Raw genomic sequence first — 21,919 nt, 5'->3', positions numbered from 1 at the left:
AAAAACTGTACCTGCCAAGATTACAAACCTATACTGCTATACATGAGTGGTCAAGCTGGTTCCGGCAAAACATTCGTAATCAAAATCATCACCAAGTTCCTCCAACAATTGACAAACAACAGACTGCCAGCTGTTGTAACTGCACCCATAGGTTTAGCTGCCTACAACATAGGCAGTGTCACTTTACACCGATTACTACTCCTTCCAGTAGACCGCCAAAACAAATTAGACTATTACAAACTTTCCACAGAAGCTGCAATGGAACTAAGCAGAGTTTTCAAACAAATGAAAATGCTGCTAATAGATCAGGTCAGCATGGTATCCAACCTAATGTTGGCTTTAATTCATCTCCTACTACAAGAGGTCCTCAAAACAGACTACGAAGAGCTCTTTGGAGGAAAACCCATTATTGTTTTCAGAGATCTTCTTCAATTTACACCAGTGAAAGCTGAACCTATTTTTAAAATCTTAGGGCACAAACTGTGCCGTAAAACTCTTGGCAGCATAGGAAATGTCAAACTTTGGCAACATTTCCAATACAGAGAATTAACTGAAAATATGCAGCACTCTGCAGATCTGACATACGCCAACATTTTAAAAAGTATTAGAGTTGGTGTACTATCTCAAGAAGCACAAACTATATTAAAAACCAGGCAAATCCATGAACTATATGGCCATAACTCATGTGCTACTGATGTCATGGAACAATTAGCACACAAAAATATCAATTGTATGTCCTTGATGCCAACTCTTGCAAGCTGTTCAAAATTGAATGAAACAATGGTAAAAGAAGAAACACTACCCATGTGCCAACAAGCCACAACAAGGCTAAACACCTTGGAAAACTCTTTGTCTAACACAGCTGGTTTGGAGAAAATATTAAAATTATCTTTAAACTGTAGAGTAATGCTTAAACGTAACCTTGACGTGGACCAAGGACTATTCAATGGAGCACTTGGTGCAGTTGTTCGCTTTCAAACATACCCATGTGACAACAATATTCAATTTGTCAATATTCTCTTTGGCAAACTATCCGAAGTTAAAAGGATAGGATGCTCAACTTCCCTCTTCCTTCTTTTCAAATACATGTATGTACGCAGAGAACCATTTTATCTAACTCTAGCATACGCAGTCACCATTCACAAATCATTAGCTCTTACCCTAGATAAAGCATTGATAGATATTGGTAGCGCAGTCTTTAAAGAAGGCATGAGCTATGTAGCACTATCACGCTTTTGTACACTTGACAGACTATTTCTAATCAACTTGCAAGTAAAGTAAATGCTGATATTTCTTGCATTCTAGAATACAATAGACTGCGTTCACTCTACACCCCCATCTAAAAACCTATCCTGTTCTGCAAAAAGCAAAACGTTGTAAAAGAAAACTACTTCAGACCAATCTATGCAGGATCTCACAGCAATTCCTCCAAAGAAAGTAAAAGAAGGTAATACTTCATCAAGGACCACAACCAAACAAGAATCTACTGCTCAAAATAACTCAAGTACCTCTTCAAAGAAGCGACTCACACTCCCAACAAATGACTTGGACACAGAACTGTCAGGTCCATTCAAATTTTCAAATACAACTGGTGTAAATTGCTACACAAATGTAGTAATAAATATTCTATTCCAATTTCCACCAATTATTGACAACATTTACTTGCATGGTACAGACCAATTGTGTTTGCAAATGTTAGTCCTTCATAGAAATGCAACCAACAATCCTGACAACACTTACAGTGTTCATGGAATAATGCAGGAATTGGACTACTGTGCTGGAATGGTCAAATTCACTATAATCTCACAAGAAGATCCACAAGAATTTCTAATGTACTTGCTACAAGTACTGGAAAACAAAAACATACCTATAAATCAAATCTTCCAGATTTCATACCTGTGGAAACATACATGCACTCTTTGCAGGCATGAAGTACAATAGCAAGTTCCTAATGAACGCTTTGTGTATATATCCATACCAAACTGTGAATCCATTCCATTTCAGCAACTTGTACAAAATGCAAATCATGGCAGGTTATGTACTACCTGCAATTCCAATAATCGTTCCACCTTACACATACAAACACATAGTAAATACGTAATAGTAATGCTTCTACGTTACAATGCAGATGGTACCAAAAACAACTGCAAGCTGACTGGATTCACACATGGTCAAGTATCACTTGGTAATAAAACCTTCACAACAATAGGTATAATCTAACACGCAGGAGCCACAACCGATGCAGGTCACTACACTACATATATAAACAAAATTGTGGATGGTTCGAAAGTAATGATAGTACCATTACTCTAAAGCAGAGATTACCAGCACATTTTGTAAACGCTTACTTAATATTCTTAAAACCAAAATTTAATAACTAATCTGTGTATGAACATAAACAAAACTTGAACTTCAAAACTATGACCAATTAGAATACACCAACAGGTATTTAACTGCTCCAGGAATCTGCAACAAAGAAACAGATAAATGAATACCACTCAAATTAAACTAGAAATAAACAGTTAGAATACGTCAACAGGTATCTAACTGACCCAAAAATCTGCAACAAGCCAACAGATAGATGAATACTCCTAAAACGGAAAAAGAAATAAACAAATAGAATACACCAACTGCTATCTAATTGCAACAATACTACCACCACTTCCAAATGAAAAACCATACACCTATTTAATTCCTCCTATGTAAATCAATGAAAGAAATATATTGTACCCCAACGTAGAAAGGTTTTTATTTTTAATCTAGCATGGATTTTTTTCCCACAGACCCAATGATTTAATCAACAAACACAGGAACTGATTAAATTGCACAGTACACTGGTTTGAACTATAGTACTTCTAAAGTACTAACTATGAGGGTCCACAAAATACAGAAATGTCTATTATGCAATGCAATACTCATTATAAACTACCTACACTAACCTGTGATTTTTTCTTTCATCACAGGGCTTGAAAAAGAATGTGTGCTCCAACTACCCATTTCATGAAAAAATGAAAAAACTGCATACAACCACTAAAGTCAAACAGTAAGTATATAATAATTGGACTCACAAACACGACAGCATAACACACCCATTCAAGCAAACTCCTGACCATAAACCACAATCCAAAATGTTTGCTTCCATGGGTATCTTATGCTGCAGCGCTTGTTGCCAAACACTACAATCTTGACGGCATGGCCTGGCAAAAACTCTTCATACAGCCTCAACAAAGGAAACAGTAAGTATATAATAATTAAACTCAAAAACACTGCAACATAACACAGCCATGCAAACGAACACCTCACCAATAAATACAACCCAAAATGCCTAGAGTCTTCCATACCAACAATCTGAACACAATACAACAAACAAACAAACACACATCATTTCACTCTCCTGTAAACACTATACTCCTACGTCCCGTCCCCTTTCCTCCATACTTATGGGACATCTCTCCGTCCTGTGGGACGGGACCAGAGCACTTTGTAAAAAGCATCCAAAATATTATTTACAAAATGTGTCCTTCCTCTCGCCCATCAGTCCTTTTCTCCGCTCATTCGGGACTGGACGCACTTCCATCCTCAGAAGATTTTCTTCCCTTTTCCTCTCTGGCTCTCGCTGGCGATCGTGTACTAGTCTGTCTATGTCGTTCAAACTAGGTTTTCAAGATTGTTCATCGTGTCATTGTCGTTTCGCGAGGGCGGATCCCCATCCTCTTTGTTTAGAGTGCTTGGGTCCGGATCACCATTGGGACTCCTGTTTTTACTGCGACTCCCTTTCGGTCCGGGCACTTCAGCGTCGGTTGGAGCGGTGGGAGGAGGTGTTCCGATGAACTCCTCCTTCACATTTTCAGGCGTTCATCGACGAGAAGAAAAAACGCCCGGTAAGTTCTTTACTTTTCAGAGCACCCTGGCCGGGGGATACCTTTCCGGGTTCCTCTCAGGCCGGGAGGAGCGTTGATCGTTCTGTCACCGGGGTTCGCCCTGAGGTGTCTGTTGGGCCTAATAATTTACCAGAGTTTTCTCCGAGGGTCTCCATAACGGGCCTGTGGATACCAGAGCACACTCTGATGCCCCTCCTCTGGGGGCTGTTTGTAGACCTAGTTCTACTGAATCGTGGGATACCAGAGCTCGTTTTGAGGCCTCTCTGTCGGCTTCCCTCAAAAATAAGACCGAGGTGCGCCCCGAGTCCTTGGCGGGGCTTGCTGTCTCCGAACGGATGTTCGAGGCCCGCGCGGAGAAGGCTGTTACCGGACGTGGGTCCAAGGTCCCTCTTTCATAGGCTAAAGTTACCAACATTTCTGAGAGGCCTGACAAGGCCTTATCGGTGAAGGCGGTTGCCCACCGTTCCCGCTCATGTGGTGACACCAGATCTGTTGAAGGGGCAAAGAAGGAAAGTTCTTCTTTTACCGGTAGTGTCAAGGTCCTTCCTGGGAAGGCTAAATTGGCGGCTGGTATGTCAGAAACATTCCAGGCCTCATAGTACCGGCTCTGCCGAGGTTCCTTATGTCAAGGCTAAAGTTAAGACCCCTGATCCATCGACGGGGACCCCTGCCTCACTTCCTCACGTGCCGCAGCTCCCCTCAGGTGATGACAAAATGGCGCCCATTCCCACCACGACCACGGTGGCCATTTTGGGTGCTACCCCTACAACTATGCCATCGGCCTCAGGTGTAGGGCTTGGTTCTTTGGGTGATCATAGGGTTCCTTGTGCTCATCCTTATCGGCCAGTTTACGATTGGAACGCCAGGATGCTGTCACGCTCACCTGATTCCCACGGAGGCGCAGGTCTGGCTTCGAGTGCTGATGCTTCTTCAATGGTGAAGCGCAGGACTCTGAAGATGGACAGGTAGGGCCCCTCTACTCTGGCTTGTCTGGCTCGTAGGAATATTCCCCTGTGCGTGAAAAGGGAGTATTACCTACTGACAGAATAATGCTCAAGCCTCCCACTTCCTTCCAACCCTCCACGATACCCTTCCACGATTCCCCGTGAAGTCTCACCTTAGGGTCTGGAAGGATGAGTTCTCCATCTTGCTTCTGATGCAGGGGCGCGTTGAAACCCAGTTACTTCACTGGATTTAGGTTTGATGGAAGTTCAAATAAGCTTGACTATTCAGGTAAGGCGCTGTAAGAGTTCTGTTGCAAGTTCAAAAGTTCAAGCTTAATAATAATGTTCATTGTCTTATTGCAGCAAGCGCTAACGCTTATGTCTTTTTCCCCTTAGGGGCCGGGGTTCGGAATGCCGGAGATATGGCGCCGATCCAAAGTGAAACGTGCAGTTCCAATAAATGACAGGTAAGTTCTGGATGAGCGTTCGGGTAATGTCTTTGCATTCGCTCATTCAATGTCTTTGTCTTTTTTCCCCATAGGGGCCGGGGTCCGGAATGCCAGGAAGCGGCAGGACCCGAAATGAAATGGGAATGACCCAACTGGTAACTCTTAGAAGGAAACTGAGCTTTTCCTATTCCCTTCCTTCTCTCACCTTGTGTTCTTGTCTTTTTCTCTCTAGGCACTGGGAAGTGGCTGCGGATCCGGATGATCGCTGCTGAAGATAGAGGTGCCCAGAAAAGGTGAGTGAAATGCAGCGCTGCAGCGATCGAAACGAAATGCTTTTAAAAATGATGTCGTCCCTTTCAGGATCGTTGGTGTGATGTCTCCGTGATACAGCTTTAGCAGGTAAGGTCTCCTTTCTTTCCAATTCTCTCTTATCTCCCTTTGCAGGTGACCCTGGATGCTGACAGGGGTGGCTGAAGTCCAGATGCAGGAGCTGACACGGTGAGCGTCCAGCTGCGAGGAGCAGAACAACGCGAAGCAAGAGTTGCTGATCGGGCGTGGTTTAAATGGCTTTGGAAGAAGTTCCAGGTATGTATCCTTCCACCGATCAGGTATGTATCCTTCCCCGACCACACCCAGGTGGAAAGTAGTCCCACAGGTAAAGTAGTTCCATTCAGGCCTCAAGAGGGCCTGGATGTAGCAGCATGGTCTGCATCAGGTAAGTGCACATTGAAACACTTGAACACATGTCCAGCTTTATGAGCCTGGCGCCTAAGGCGCCAGGACAGGGGTCCAACATGAGCCTGGCGCCTAAGGCGCCAGGACTGTGTCCAAAGGGCCCCAGCTTGGGCCCGCTGGCACTTCCCTGGGGGGAATGATGCCTGCCTCTGGGGTTGCTGGGTCAGACTCGGCTCCTTGGAGGTAGGCATCATGACAGTACCCCCCCTCAAGGCCCCTCCCAAGGTTGTTCCCTCCGGGGGTCTTGGCTTGTTCGGAAATCTCCGGTGGAACCTTTGTATTAATCGAGGTGCGTGAACATGGTTACTAGGCTCCCACGATCTCTCCTGAGGTCCATATCCCTTCCAGTCAAAAAGATAGAAGAGTTTTGACTTTAACACCTTGGAGTCTAAAATATCTTTAACTTCGAATTCTAATTCCCCTCCAATTTGAACTGGGTCTGGAGGCTTGGACAGTCGGGTCCCTGGTTGTACTGGCTTCAAAAGTGATGCATGAAAAATTGGATGAATACGCATGTTGGACGGTAAATCCAGTTTAAAGGCCACGGGATTGATTATAGCCTTGATGGGATAAGGTCCTATGAATCTGGGATTGAAGGTTCGCGGGCCCTTGAGGGGTAAATGTTTCGTTGCTAGCCATACCTGGTCTCCTACTTGGTAAGGAGGAGTTTTACTTTGGTGCAAATCAGCGTTTTCTTTATACTTTTTCTTGGCTTGCTGTAAATGAGTTGCAGCTTCTTTGAAGGCTCGGGTTATTGTGGAATGCAAATGATTTACTGCGGGCATTTCCAGGATCAGAGGTGGATCTAGGTCAGAGGTCCGAGGATGGTGACCATACAAAGTATAAAAAGGAGTTTGTCCAGTTCCAGAATGCACTGAATTGTTGTATGCATATTCTGCGATCCAAAGGATGTCTTTCCAATTTAACTCGGATTGGTGTAACATGCACCGAAGATATTGCTCGAGAGTCTGATTGGTTCTCTCGGTTTGTCCGTCGGTCTGGGGGTGGTGGCTGGTGGATAACTGCACATCTATTTGTGCTAGTTGGCAACACTTCTTCCAAAAATGGGAGATAAATTGACTTCCACGATCCGAGACTAATATGGAAGGGAAACCATGTATGCGAACTATATTCTCCAGAAATTCCTTGGCCAAGGTGGAAGCTGAAGGCAAACCTTTTAAAGGGATAAAGTGGGCCATTTTGGAGAATAGATCCACAATTACAAGAATAGTGTTGTAACCAGCACAAGGAGACAGGTCAGTTATAAAGTCCATTGACCAGGTGTGCCATGGTGCCGGTGGAATATCCAAGGGTTGAAGTAGGCCGGCTGGCCTTTTCTTTTGACCCTTGTTTTGGGCGCAAATTCTGCAAGACAATACAAAATACTTACAGGGTAATTCATAGAATTTCGCAGAAAAGTGTCGCAAGCGGCTGGCGCAGAGTGTCCGCGTGCGATTGTCTGCGCCAGGCACGTGCGCTAAAACCAATTTCCGCGCACAGCGTATTCATGGATTTTAGGCTCCCAAACCAGCCGTGGCGCAGAGTATCGCAGCGACCCTGCAGCAGCGCCACTAACGCCCCCAAGAACGCCCTCGCGCAAGGAAAAGCCATCAAAATCGCTAAATCATCGCAAAGGGCTGCGCTAACCCTGGACCAGTTTACAGGGCTGCCAAACAAGGAATGCAAAGCGGGTAACGTTCATATCAGGGGTACGGGGTAAGTTTAACACGCGATTAGCCAGAGTACGTGTATTACAGGGGTACGCGGGCAGTTTTACACGCGATTGCCCAGGGTACGTGTATTACAGGGGTACGCGGGAAGTTCAACACGCGATTGTCCAGGGCACGTGTAATACAGGGGTACGTGGGAATTATCACACGCGATTTGGCAGGGTACGTGAATTACAGGGTTGCGTGGGAATTATCACACGCCATTTTGCTGGGTACGTGTATTACAGGGGTGCGTGGGAATTATCACACGCGATTAGGCTGGGTGGGTCCTCACAGGTGTTCCCTGTACACCCTCCACGGCCCCTGCAGGCAGCCCACAAAACAGGGGACTACCCTGCACACCTGCTCATGTCCCCCTGCACCCCCACCCCCCAGCCACCAGGGGCACCCACCACCAGGCCCCCACCCATGTCTCCTACCACCCCCACCCCCCAGCAGTGCAGGGGCAGCCTCCACCAGGCCCCCACTCATGTCTCCCACCACCCCCCAGCCACCAGGGGCAGCCTCCACCAGGCCCCCACTCATGCCCGACTCATGTCTCCCACCACCCCCATCCCCCAGCACTGTGGGGCACCTGCCAGCAGGCCCCAACCCATGTCACCCACCACCCCCACCCCCCAGCAGTGCAGGGGCATCCTCCACCAGGCCCACACTCATGTCCCCTATCACCCCCACCCCCCAGCAGTGCAGGGGCAGCCTCCACCAGGCCCCCACTCATGTCTCCCAGCGTGCTACGTGTATTCCAGGGGTGCGCGGGAAGTTCCACTCGCGAATAGCCTGGCCGCGTGTATTTCAGGGGTGCGCGGGAAGTTCCACACGCGAATAGCCTGGCCGCATGTATTTCAGGGGTGCGCGGGAAGTTCCACACGCGAATAGCCTGGGCGCGTGTATTTCAGGGGTGCGCGGGAAGTTCCACACGCGAATAGCCTGGGCGCGTGTATTTCAGGGGTGCGCGGGAAGTTCCACACGCGAATAGCCTGGGCGCGTGTATTTCAGGGGTGCGCAGGAAGTTCCACACGCGAATAGCCTGGGCGCATGCATTTCAGGGGTGCGCGGGAATTTTTACACGCGATTAGGCTGGATGGGTCCTCACAGGTGTTCCCTGTACACCCTCCACGGCCCCTGCAGGCAGCCCACAAAACAGGGGACTACCCTGCACACCTGCTCATGTCTCCCACCACCCACACCCCCCAGCAGTGCAGGGGCAGCCCCCACCAGGCCCCCACTCATGTTCCCTATCACCCCCACCCCCCCAGTCACCAGGGGCACCCTCCACCAGGCCCCCACTCATGTCTCCCACCACCCCCACCCCCCAGCAGTGCAGGGGCACCCTCCACCAGGCCCCCACTCATGTCCCCTATCACCCCCACACCCCCAGTCACCAGGGGCACCCTCCACCAGGCCCCCACTCATGTCTCCCACCACCCCCACCCCCCCAGTCACCAGGGGCACCCTCCACCAGGCCCCCACCCATGTCTCCTAACACCCCCACCCCCCCAGTCACCAGGGGCACCCTCCACCAGGCCCCCACTCATGTCTCCCACCACCCCCACCCCCCCGCCACCAGGGGCACACTCCACCAGGCCCCCACTCATGTCTCCCACCACCCCCACCCCCCAGCAGTGCAGGGGCACCCTCCACCAGGCCCCCACTCATGTCCCCTATCACCCCCACCCCCCCAGTCACCAGGGGCACCCTCCACCAGGCCCCCACTCATGTCTCCCACCACCCCCACCCCCCCAGTCACCAGGGGCACCCTCCACCAGGCACCCACCCATGTCACCCACCACCCCCACCCCCCAGCAGTGCAGGGGCAGCAGGCAGTCAGGCAGCAGCAGGTGGGAGCGTGCTCGGGCTCTGGGGGGCAGTAGTTTGGCCTTCCGGGCAGGAGCGTGGTATTCCGTGTGCGTACGCGTGGCCAGCTTGGTACGGAGTGATTTGGCACGTGAAAATCCTGCACGTCAGCGTGAAAACTGAGGAAAGGCCCTCAGCGCGTAAGCGCGTCTGTGACGTGACCCGCACAGGTGTTTCCCACACAGCACGTGATGACAGAGCACACTTGGAAAGACTGCACGTCAGAGTGTAATCGCGTGTGATTGGTGGAAATGGCCCTACACGCAGAAGTGACAAAGCATGTAATTGGTGGAAATGGCCCTAGTGCGTACACGCCGCGTAAGTGACGCTGGACGTGTGGGCCTGTATAAAAGGTACGTGTAGAACACGTTTTCCTTGTACGTGCTTTTCGTGGAGAGCGAGTGGGTGAATTCTGTACTTCTTGTCGTTTCACACGCGATTTACTTCACGGCGTTTCAAGTTCGTATTCCCTGTTACCTCTGACAGCTTTTTCTCTTTTTTCTCTTTTACTGGTTTACCTGGGCCTGTTCCCTCAAACAGTGTTCCCTTCTACTGTTGTCCTGTCTCCTCAGACAGCGTACAAATCTTCTTTTGGCGGGGGTGTTGCCAACCAAACGTGCTCCTTTTACACGCTCGTTTACCAGGCAGACGGTGAGTCACGCACGTATCTAACATCTGTGCTTGCCCCGTGTGTAGCCTACCCCTTCAGAGGTCATTCTAGGCTGCGTGTGACACGCATACGTTCATTCTTGTGTTACTGGGTGCCACAGCGTAGTGCAGGTTTTTCTTTCTGCACACGTGGTCTAGGAGGGGTTGCGTGCACGTCATCTCCCTTTTTTGGGCCTCCTGTGCGTTGCGTGACCCGTCATCTTTCCCCAGGGGTTACAATCAGCCTTGCTAGAGCACTAGGGTACAATTACCATCTGGTACCCAACCCCTTTGACCCCCAATTGCCCAGGACAATAGTCTACATCCACTCCCATACGCACATTAACATCAGTGCCATGGCTGGGAGGCGAGGATTCCGTAAGGGTGGCAAAGGTGGAAGAGCCACAAGTGGTGGCCGTGGTGGATCCGGTAGGGGACGTGGTCGTAACTTGCAGGGTGAGCCTGTCCCCCCATGTGTGGAGGACCAGTCACGGGCACCCATAATCCCCCCCCCTCCCGTTGAGGCTGATGTGGCTGACACCATCCATGCTCAGCCCTTGTTGGACCAGCCCATTGTGGCACCAGACCTGGCTGACTCCATGGCTGACTTCCAGGTCAGCAGGGCTACGACACGTGCACTGGTGCACGTTGATGCCATCATGCCACGTGGATCTGGGGCAGCAAGGTCATCTGCTGCACCAAGGAGGCAGGGCATAGAGGCTGCAGGGGCAGCTGCAGCTCCATCCACCCCAGCCCTCACACACCCAGCCAGGACAGTGTCGGTCCTAGTCCATGCTGCTGACATTCCCCCTGACACCATCACACTAGAGCCAATGCCTGCACCAACTCCCATGCTGAGTGTGCAATCCCACACTCCTGATACAGAGTCCACCAGGGCTCCTGCCCCTAGTGTCCAGAGCGGCGCAGGACACTCAGGATCACCACCACCTTCCAAGCGGAAGAGGAAGAGTGCTCGTCCGGCACAGGCTGATGCCCCAGACACGGCTACACAGTCCGGCCCGTCCAGGAAGCCCAGCTTCACGGATGACGAACTGAATGCACTTGTCGAGTATGTGTCCGGACATGACAACGAGATGGTCATTGTTGCAGGATCCAAGACCACACCTGCACAACGCCAGGCACACTGGCAGACTGTTGCGGACATCGTAAGTGCCCTTGGAATCGTGAGGCGCACAGCCAATAATTGCTATAAGCGCTGGAATGACCTAAAGCGCAGGGCAAAGAGTAAGCTGGCCTCAAGTCATGCCGCAACTCTAGTGACTGGAGGTGGGTCTCCAGTAGTAGACATGGAACTCACTCCACATGAGTCAGTCGCTGGGACCTACGTCACGGAGGAACAGATCCAAGGCGTGGGAGATCTGGCTGATTACGAGGCATTGTCCGGTGAGTGCACATGCATGTGTGTGTCATCCCTGTGCATGGTGTGTGTGTGAGGGCTTCTGTTTGTGTGCCAGGTGAGAGTGTGTGCGCCTGAGTCGTATGGGTCAGCCATGTGCTTCATGCAATACTTCCTGCGCAGCTGCATTTGGCCATAGCAGTATCCCTTCTGCCAACAGTAGACATCTAGCCCAACTGCACGCCAGTTGCCCTTGAAGTGTCACCTTGCCACAACATTGTTGCTTATTTTTCACTGTTCATTCAGTCAGATTGTTTGCATTCCCCCACTTTTACTAGCCATGTCGCTGTCCACTAGTCACATGTCTGACATGGCAATGGTGAAGTGGAGTGACTTTGTTACCTGGATATCATTTGTACACACATGTCCCTGTGCAATTGGACCATTTCAGACTGGCAGCTCCAGGTGAAAAATCTGACCTGTTAGAATTAGAAAAGCAATTACATGCGGGAACTGGACTGAATGAATAGGTGCTGCCCTCCTCTCCATCTTCACTCAATAGCAATGGTACATGCCATCTGTGTGATGGCATGTGTGTTTCACCTGGCAATCACAGGCCAATGTGTGATGCCACTGCCAGGCAGCATGCAGAAAATGTGTTAATTTTCCATCTTGGTGTCATCAGTGTGTGCCATTTGCCTGCACTTCATACGCAGTGAGGGTGCATGCATGGGAGGGTTTTAGTCATGTGGGACATGTGTCAATCAAGTACTGGTTCTCTTGCTTCTCAGCCCTCATTGTGTGCCATGGTGCTAATGCCTGTTTCCATTTCTTTGTTTTCATGTCTTTGCAGGGGAAGACGCACCTGATACTGCTGGGGTTGTGGAGATGGTGCAGACCCAGGAGGGTTCCGAGGGCCGACCAACCACCAGTGAGGGACGTGGTGTGGTGGTGGGGGAGAACCCACAAGTGCTGCAGGTCGTGCTCTCAAGGGGTGTCTCTGGCTGCACCTCCCCCGAGCTGTACTCAGGTGTTGATTCGGATGAGACCTACATGCCGTCGCAGGTGAGTGTTCCAGGGAGGGATTCTGTTCTGTCTCACCCACCTGCACCAGGGTCAGAACCCTCCATGGGGATGTCAGTGTTGGCAGCTACGCCTTCGGTGGTTACGGATGCAGGGTCACACTCCGCGACATCTGATCCTGTTCCTGGGCCAGCAGATCAGAGGGGGAATGCAGTCCTGCAGCCTCAGGCAGTGCCGGCACAGCAAGGCGCAGTTCGCCTTGCCCCAGACAGGTGTGGTGCCCGCCGACGTGGTGGCCGTACGCCACCCGGCAATACCACATGGGAGCAATCCATTTACGGTATGGCAACCCAACAGGCTGCATCATCCGAGATGATGGCTCAGGCCATGGATAGGGTGGCCACTTCCATTGTCCCCCCAGAAAGGCTGATGGAGCGACTAGAGCAGGCAACCGACTCCATCTGCCAGTCACACAGGGAGGACATGTTGGGGTCCAACAGGGACAGGCGGGCGGCACTGGCGACTCTGCAGGAGGCCATCTCCATTGAGTCCCAGGGCCACAGGGAAGCCCTGAGGCAGGAGCTCCTTCACCTCAGGACGACTCTTGTTGAGCTTGAGGCTTCAACACACCAAAGGACAGAACAGCAGCTGGAGCGTCTCACTCGTACGCTCTCAGCTGAGATGCAGGCAACGAGGGCGGAGGTCCGGGCATCCCGTGAGTTGTTGCATGGGGACCTCCGCACACTCATCCTCCAGAACCAGACCTACCACACCCGCATGCTTGCAGCCATGGAGGAGCAGACTAGGGCCTTGCGTGGGCTGCCTCCCATAGTGCAACCACCTCCGGATGCAGCTGCACAGGGTGATAATAGCGACAGCAGTGATACTCCCACAACAGGGTAGCCGTGTGGGCCATGAGCCCATGGAGGTGTTTTATTTTCCCAGGATCCACGCAGGTGGGTTCTGGTGTGCATCCTGTCCTCGGACCTCCTGGGTGGCCTCCCCAACCCCCCCGGGCCCATCAATGGCCATTTTTGATTGTTTCTTATTTTTATTTTTATTGTTATTTCTTTTATTCCCTATTTTTTTGGGACGATTTGTTGGCTTCCGTGGTTCCTGTGGGCATACGCTGCATTGTGGCTGGGCACATGCAGGCTTGTAATGTATTTGGTTCAGATGCTTGGGTTTGAGTCACACACACCCCTCCTGCTTCCGGTTTCCATGGGCTTGCAAAGGGTGTGCCCAAGTGACAGTGAATTACACAGTGACGTTGGACTCCCATGAGCTGTGTGGGCAGTCTGTAGTCAATACTGTGTATACATTCCTAGTGCATATTGCTGTTGTGTTGTACACTGCATGTTGCATTGATGTGTAACTCATCTTCTGTGTCTACCTCCCAATTTGCAGGTCCCTTCCTCATGTCTACACAAGGACCTCTAGTCTGGAGATGGGGTCCATGTTGGCAGCAGTGCACCTACAACTCTACATGGCGCCAACACTGCACAGTTGGTAGTGGTGGGAGTGCAGGCATTTCCAGGTGGTGAGACTACTAATATGTAACATTTGTGATGTCATGTTAATGGTACTACGTGCTCAAGTATGTTGTTGGTCCGGCATTGCTGTGAGCATTTCAGGTGTTGCAGGTTTCTAATAGGGACACTGTACATAGTGAGACTAGTGTCATGTTGTGGGGATTACTTTGTTTACCTGCAATTAGCATGACATGGCACGGTGTGTCGTGTGGCGGTGCTGGGGTTGGGTTGGCTGACATGGCACTGTCCTCTTGTTGCATTTTGCAAGTTGGTAATCATTTTAGCTGCTTGAATGTGTAACTTCACAAAACTGCATTGGTGGTGTCTGTGTGGGTAGGGATGCACACATTGTGACACTTCCAGGTGAACAATCTCAGGCTGATATGGTATTCACGGTTCATTCTCCAGACATTCAGGATCAGTGTCAGGTTGAGTCATCATTGATTGTCAGATGGAATGTGCCAGGGCAGTGTGCACTCCACAGGGGTGTGATTTCTATGTGAAGTAATTAGCCACTAGCTGTGTACGGGCTGCCTCCCCCCGTGCCCTTTCCCCTCCCATGCGCAGCGGCTGTGCATGTGGTTGGGGATGTGGGGCCACCACCATGTCCACGGCCAGGCCCCGGCGTGTTGCAACGTTGTGCAGGACACATGCTGCCACTATGATCCTGCACACTACTGGGGGAGCGTATAACAGCTGGCCGCCAGAACGGTCAAGGGAGCGAAAGCGTGACTTAGCACTCCGAATGTGCGCTCCACTATGCCCCGGGTCGTAATGTGGGCTGTGTTATATCTTACCTCGGGTGGCGTGGTGGGGTTCCGAATTGGCGTCATCATGTGGGGGCTGAGAGTGTAGGCACTGTCCCCTGTGGAGGTGGTGATTGGTATCATTGGTGGGGTTGTGACCTTGCTCAGTATCCAACATGCATGCATGTGCAGTGGCATACATACTCACCAAGCAGCCATGTATCGCCATGCCGCCCAGCTTCTAGGTCCCGGCTTAGGGTGGACATTCGGTAAATGAAGCTGTCGTGGGTGGAGCCGGGATAGTTGGCATATACTGAGGTGATGATTCCCTTGGCATTACATGCTACCTGCACGTTGATGGAATGCCAGTGCTTGCGGTTCCTATAGATGTGCTCAGATGCCCTGGGGGGACGTAGAGCCACATGGGTGCAGTCGATGGCACCTAGCACTTTGGGGAATCGTGCCACACCGTAAAAATCCAGGGCGGCAGCATGCCTTTCTGCAGGTGTTCTGGGCAGGTATATGTGCCTGCGGACTGATGGGCGTGCAGTCATGATGTTCAAGACCTGGTGTAGGCAGCGTGACTGGGTGGCCTGTGACACCCCACCCACTATGGCACTTGTCCGCTGAAATGATCCAGTGGCTAAGAAGTGCAGTACATTGAGGACCTTCTCCAGGGGGCTGAGTGCTTGGGAGCACAGGGTGGGTGATGTGAGGTCATCCTCCCACTCACTCACCAGGTCCAGTATAATGTGTGGTGGAAACCTGTACCTCCCATACACCTGGTCATCAGGCATCCCGAAAAGGCTGGTTCTGGGTGTGAATATTCTGGCCCTGACTATCCTCCTCCTCCTCCTTTGGTAGCCCACTGCCACTGCTGCTAGGAACGGTATGTTCATCCTGGCGTCTGAGCTTGTTATTGTTAAAGTGCGCAAATTTATGCTTTGCGCGTGTTCTAGGCGAGCGTGTGACCCGCGCACCCCTGGAATCCAGTTCCCAGTCCAATAGCGTGTGGAAATTCACACGCACCACGGGATACAGCGTGTGACCCGCGCACCCCTGGAATCCAGTTCCCAGTCCAATAGCGTGTGGAAATTCACACGCACCACGGGATACAGGTTCGCTGACGTACTTGCGTGTGTAAGTGCCCGCGCACCCATTAAATACACGTACATAGGCCAATCGCGTGTCCGCGCACTTTTGTCCAATTACACGCGATGACACTCTGACGTGCAGTATTTCCACGTGTGCCCCGTCATCACGTGCTGAGTGGGGAACACCCGTGCGGGTCACGTCACAGACGCGCTTAGGGACTCTGGTCCAATAGAATCGCGTATGCGTGCTGACGCGCTTACGCGCTAAGGGCCTTTCCTCGGATTTCACGCTGACGTGCAGGATTTTCACGTGCCAAATCACTCCGTATCAAGCTGGCCACGCGAAAACACACGGAAGACCACGCTCCTGCCCAGAAGGCCGAGTTACTGCCCCCCAGTGCCCCGAGCAGCCTCCCACGTGCCATCTGCTGCTGCCTGCCTGCCTGCCTGCTGCCACCGTGCCCTGCCATTTGGTGCCTGCACATCAGCCATCTGCAGGGGTCCAGTTGCTGTGTCCACCCCTGCTGGAACTGAAGACTCCCGACTGGGATTACATCGCTCCACAGCCCAGCCCCAGGACCCAGTTGCCCACCCACACCTGCCTCTGGGGTTGCCATGTCGGGCACTTCCACATCTGGCACCAGTGGCAACCCCAGGCCAGAGGGGCAGAGGGGCACCAGCTTCACTGTCACCGAAGTTGGTGTCCTGGTGGAGCATGTCCTGGGGCAGTATGATGGCCTCTTTGGATCGTCCCGCGCCAGAAAGGAAGGACGGCAGAGGATCTGGGCCGACTGTGTGGTTGCCATCAACGCGGAGGGGGTGGCAACCCGCGACGTCCTGAAGATCAAGAAGCGCTGGGAGGACTTGAGGTCCAGGACCCTTGTGAAGGCCCGGCGCCTCGTGGAGGGGGGCCGGGGCCGCATGAGTTCCATCCAGATGAGGGTCCTGGAACGCGTACGCCCAGCGCTCCACGCCCAAATCCTTGAGAGGGAGGCCCGTCTGGAGTTGAGCGGTAAGTGTCCAAGCATTACTGTGTGAGACAGGGCATGTTGCGGTGTGCTGGTTCTATGATACTTGCCTGTATGTGTGCCATAGGCCATGTATGCATGTATGTGTGCAGGGACATCATGGTAATGCATGTGCGACCAGTGATGTGTGATCCACATGGTTGTTGCATGTGTTGAAATGCCGCATGGGGAGCCCTATGCAGATTTTGAACATGAGAGCATGCCAGTCTCTGTACCTGGACATGGGTGGGGGTGAGGGATGGGTGCTGATGCCAGGTACATATATGGTAGCCATGTCTGTGTGCCTGACCTGCGTGTCTATGACTTGTGCATGCCATGGATGCATGACACATGTGTGTGACAATGCACAGATTCAGTGAAGCAGCCAAATTACCCTTGTATCCGCTGTGTTTGGTGTGTTTGGGGCCAGATGGATGTGACTGAGGTGAAGTGTGTGCATGTGATAGGCATGAGCCATGATGCATGTGAGTTACATATCATTGAATGTTTCAAGAGTCCATTGGACATGCATGGAAATGTCCATGGCATGCACCATGCCTGTTACTGTGTGTGTTTTGCCTGGACTGACCCATGTGTTGTGGAGGGACATGATGGAAGTGTACTTTGACAGTGGTGCTCATCTGCTATTGCTTCCTGTCTAGGGGACCATTGTACAGTGCCCTGATGCTTGTGTTCTTTGTCTCCCTCTACGCAGCGGCTAGTGAAGAAGAGGGCGGAGACGGCGCTGTGGAGCAAGGCGGCGGGGATGCCCCCACGGCTGCAGCGGAAGGGGTGGGTGAGCCCCCACAGGGGCCTGCTACGGTGGGAGACGGTGAGGAGCCATCCAGGTTGGTGGTTTGCACAGAGGAGGAGGAGGCCGCCACTGGGGCACACATGGGGCCTGGTGGGGGCATCCCTGCTGGTGCAAGTGGTGCAGTCCAGGGCCAGGGGCAGGAGGCAGCACAGGTCACCGTGGAGGGGCCTGTGCATGTCGCTGTCCCTGACCCTGTGAGTGCACCACCATGCACCAGCAGGGATGCCCCGTCCCAGGCCCGTCCGCAGGTAGAGGGGATGTCCATGTCACCTGACTCCCCTCCACCTGCGGACGTGGGAACCCCTGACCGTGCGGAGAAGGTCCTGATTGGGGTCGCGATGCGCACGGCTGTGATTCGTGATGCCGTGCGTGCTTCCCGGGAGGAGCACGCACGTCATCACGAAGTGCACCGTGCCGACGTGGCCCAATTGGGATCGGCCATGTTCGGGGGTTTCCTGCATGTGTTGGCCAATGTGGCGGCCCTCTCCTCCTCTGTGCAGGCTATCCACCAGTCGTTCTCCTTGCCGTCTTCCAGCCCAGATGCCACCAGGGCCCCCTGTGGACCTGCCCCGACCAATGCAGCCAGCTCGGTGGGGATCCCATCCCTGCCACAGTTGGGAGTCGGAGATCCAGCAGGGGTGGACAACACAGCAACTGGACCCCAGCAGATGGAAGATGTGACAGCATCATCAGGCAGGGCACGTGCACGACGGCGTCGGTGGTTTCCATCAGCCTGGATGCCGTCGTGCTGGCAGAGGCAGTGGCGTCGGAGGCAGCAGCGGGCTCGACGTGGGAGGCATCATGGCTCGGGGCCATCAAGATCAGAGGGGCAGGCATCGGCCGGAGGGCAGGGCAACCCTGGGATGGTGGTGTCTTCCGTGTGGGAGCAGTTGGTCCAGCGGATAGGTGCGGAGCGGCAGCGGGCGGAAGAGGAGCGGCTCGCCATGGTCAGGGCGGAGTTCTCCATGCGTCGGGCGTTGAGGCGGGCTGAGTGCCTCGAGGAAGCTCGCAGGGAGTTTGAGCTGAACAGGCTATTCGCGTGTGGAACTTCCCGCGCACCCCTGAAATACACGCGCCCAGGCTATTCGCGTGTGGAACTTCCCGCGCACCCCTGAAATACACGCGGCCAGGCTATTCGTGTGTGGAACTTCCCGCGCACCCCTGAAATACACGTGCCCAGGCTATTCGCGTGTGGAACTTCCCGCACACCCCTGAAATACATGTACCCTGCTGTAATCGCGTGTGGGACTTCCCGCGCACCCCTGAAATACACGTACCCTGATGGAATCGCGTGTAGAACTTCCCGCGCACCCCTGAAATACACGCGCCCGGTATATTCACGTGTGGAACTTCCCACGCACCCCTGAAATACACGTACCCTGGATAATCGCGTGAAAAACTTCACGCGAACCCCTGAAATACACATAGCCCGCTCCCCCAGGCCCGATCGCGTGAAAAACTTCACGCGAACCCCTGAAATACACGTAGCCCGCTCCCCCAGGCCCGATCACGTGAAAAACTTCACGCGAAGCCCTGAAATACACGTAGCCCGCTCCCCCAGGCCCGATCGCGTGAAAAACTTCACGCGAACCCCTGAAATACACGTAGCCCGCTCCCCCAGGCCCGATCGCGTGAAAAACTTCACGCGAACCCCTGAAATACACGTAGCCCGCTCCCCCAGGCCCGATCGCGTGAGTTGTACCCTGCTGAAATCGCGTGTGAGACTTCCCGCGCACCCCGGTATACACGCACACGTATTTTTTGTCAGCGGGTGTCTGTGTTTGTGGGTACCCCTTTGCACGTCATTTGTCCTGGAGGGCCACAGTATAGGACATTCATCATGGCAGTATATAGGTGCTATTTGTTGGCGCACCTTTTGGCGCACATTTCTTACAGCCGCAGAGACGCTACCGCCTGCTTTCTTGTGGCGGTCGTGTTTGTGCCTGTGCGCTGGTTTGAGCGTGCGCTTTTTTGCCCTATTCTATTCCATGAATACGTGTTGTAGGCGAGCGTGTGGGCGTTCCGCGCACTTGTGCCCTGTATTTCCCCCGTGACGCCCACGTTTTTGCAAGTTGTTCCCCATTCCGAGTGTTACGCCCGTGTTCCGCCTACTTTTGTTGCGTGCGCCGCGCTATGTGCGAATTTCGCTGTGGCCTGTGCGATTTTCGCTGTGACCTGGCGCACGCTGTTAGATGGCCTGTGCGCCAACGTGCGCGGCGCACTTTTTTATCGCACATCCGCTGGTTTTCTCGCGCACGGCCTTCCATGAATCGACGTGCGCTGCTTTTCGTGCGATTTTCGCACTTGCACTGCGATTTTCGCTATTCCACTGCGATTCGCACGTTTTTGCCCACTTGCGCCGCACTAATTATTCCATGAATCGGCCTCTTTATGTCTTTTCTCCAAGAAGGCCACCAGAAGTGGCGTTTGATTTTTTCCTCCGTTTTAGCGATACCAGGGTGTCCTTCCATTAATGATTCATGATGATAGGCAATAACAAGTTCTTGCAATTCTTTACTTGGCAGAAACAACCGCTCCTGGAAGTAGGGTAAATCATCCTTAACGGTGTAATGAGGACCCTTTTGACTCCATTCCAGTAAGGCTGAAGAGTCTAGAAGTTGTTTTACTTGCGTTTGGATGTCCTCAATAGTTTGCAATGAAGTTAGGCCTAAGATTCTTTGTTCAGGTATGATTGGCACAGGTTCTAAACTCGAATTGGGTTCTTCCATGCCAATCCGGGATAAGGCGTCCGCTTTACCATTCTTGCAGCCAGGGCGATAGGTAATTACAAAATCAAATTCCGCAAAGAATAGAGCCCATCAGAGTTGTCGTGAAGATTGAGCTTTGGCCGTCTTTAAATACTGTAAATTTCTGTGGTCCGTAATTACTGTGATGGTGTGTCTTGCCCCGAGAAGGTAGTGACGCCAAGCCTTGAAAGCAGATTTAATAGCCAGTAACTCTTTGTCGGTAATTGCGTAGTTGATTTCAGGAGGAGAACATTTCCTGGACCATAATGCCACTGGGTGTAGTTGGTTAGTTTCTGGGTCTCTTTGCGACAGAACAGCTCCCATGGCCGAACTGGATGCGTCGGTTTCCACAATATAAGGGAGATCTGGGTGCGGGTGCTTTAATACAGGTGCAGAGGTGAATTTGGTTTTCAGGTCCTGAAAGGCTTGTTCGGCCTCAAGAGTCCATTCAAAGCGTTTGTTTTTCTTTAGGAGAGCTGTGATGGGTTGGTGTTCGGGAAAATTCCGGGATGAATCTTCGATAGAAATTGGCGAAGCCGAGCATGCTCTGAACTCCCTTCACCGAGCTAGGAGATGGCCATTTGAGGATGGCGTCCACCTTTTGCGAGTCCATTCGGACTCCTTGTGGTGTCAGGATGAATCTGAGAAACTCAACTTCTGTGGTGTGAAAGACGCATTTTTCGAGCTTTGCAAATAGTCTGTGCTGGCGCAATTTCTCAAGAACTGCCCTAACATGTTTTCTGTGATCGGATTCTGAAGAAGAGTACACCAGGATGTCGTCAATATAAACAATGACACAGACATCGATAAGTTCCCGAAGAACATCATTCATAAAGTACTGAAAGGCGGCAGGTGCATTGCACAAACCGAAGGGCATCACCTGATATTCGAAGAGCCCAAATTTGGTGCGGAATGCAGTCTTCCATTCGTCGCCTTCTTTTATACGTACCAGGTGATAAGCTCCTCGAAGATCTAACTTGGTGTACACACAAGCGTCTTTCACCTGGTCGATAAGCTCAGGGATCATGGGCAGAGGATAACGATTCTTAATCGTTATTTGATTTAGGGCGCGATAGTCTATACATGTTCTAAGGTCGCCCTCTTTTTTCGGCACGAAGAACAAAGCTGAGGAGACAGGAGACTTGGACGGGCGAATAAAACCATTGGCTAGGTACTGATCTAAATACTGACGCAAATGCAGGTTCTCAGGTTCCGTAAGAGCATAAATCCTACTACAAGGTAGTTGAGCATTGGGTACCAGATCGATTTGGCAATCATAAGACTGATGGGGAGGTAACGTGTTAGCCTGTTCCTTCTGAAAAACGTGTTGGAATTCTTGGTATTCTGACGGTAGCTGT

The sequence above is a fragment of the Ambystoma mexicanum genome, chromosome 1p (genome assembly GCF_040938575.1).
Source record: "Ambystoma mexicanum isolate Mex_15411 chromosome 1p, UKY_AmexF1_1, whole genome shotgun sequence".
Classification (NCBI taxonomy): Eukaryota; Metazoa; Chordata; class Amphibia; order Caudata; family Ambystomatidae; genus Ambystoma; species Ambystoma mexicanum.
Note: the sequence above shows the minus strand (reverse complement) of the source record.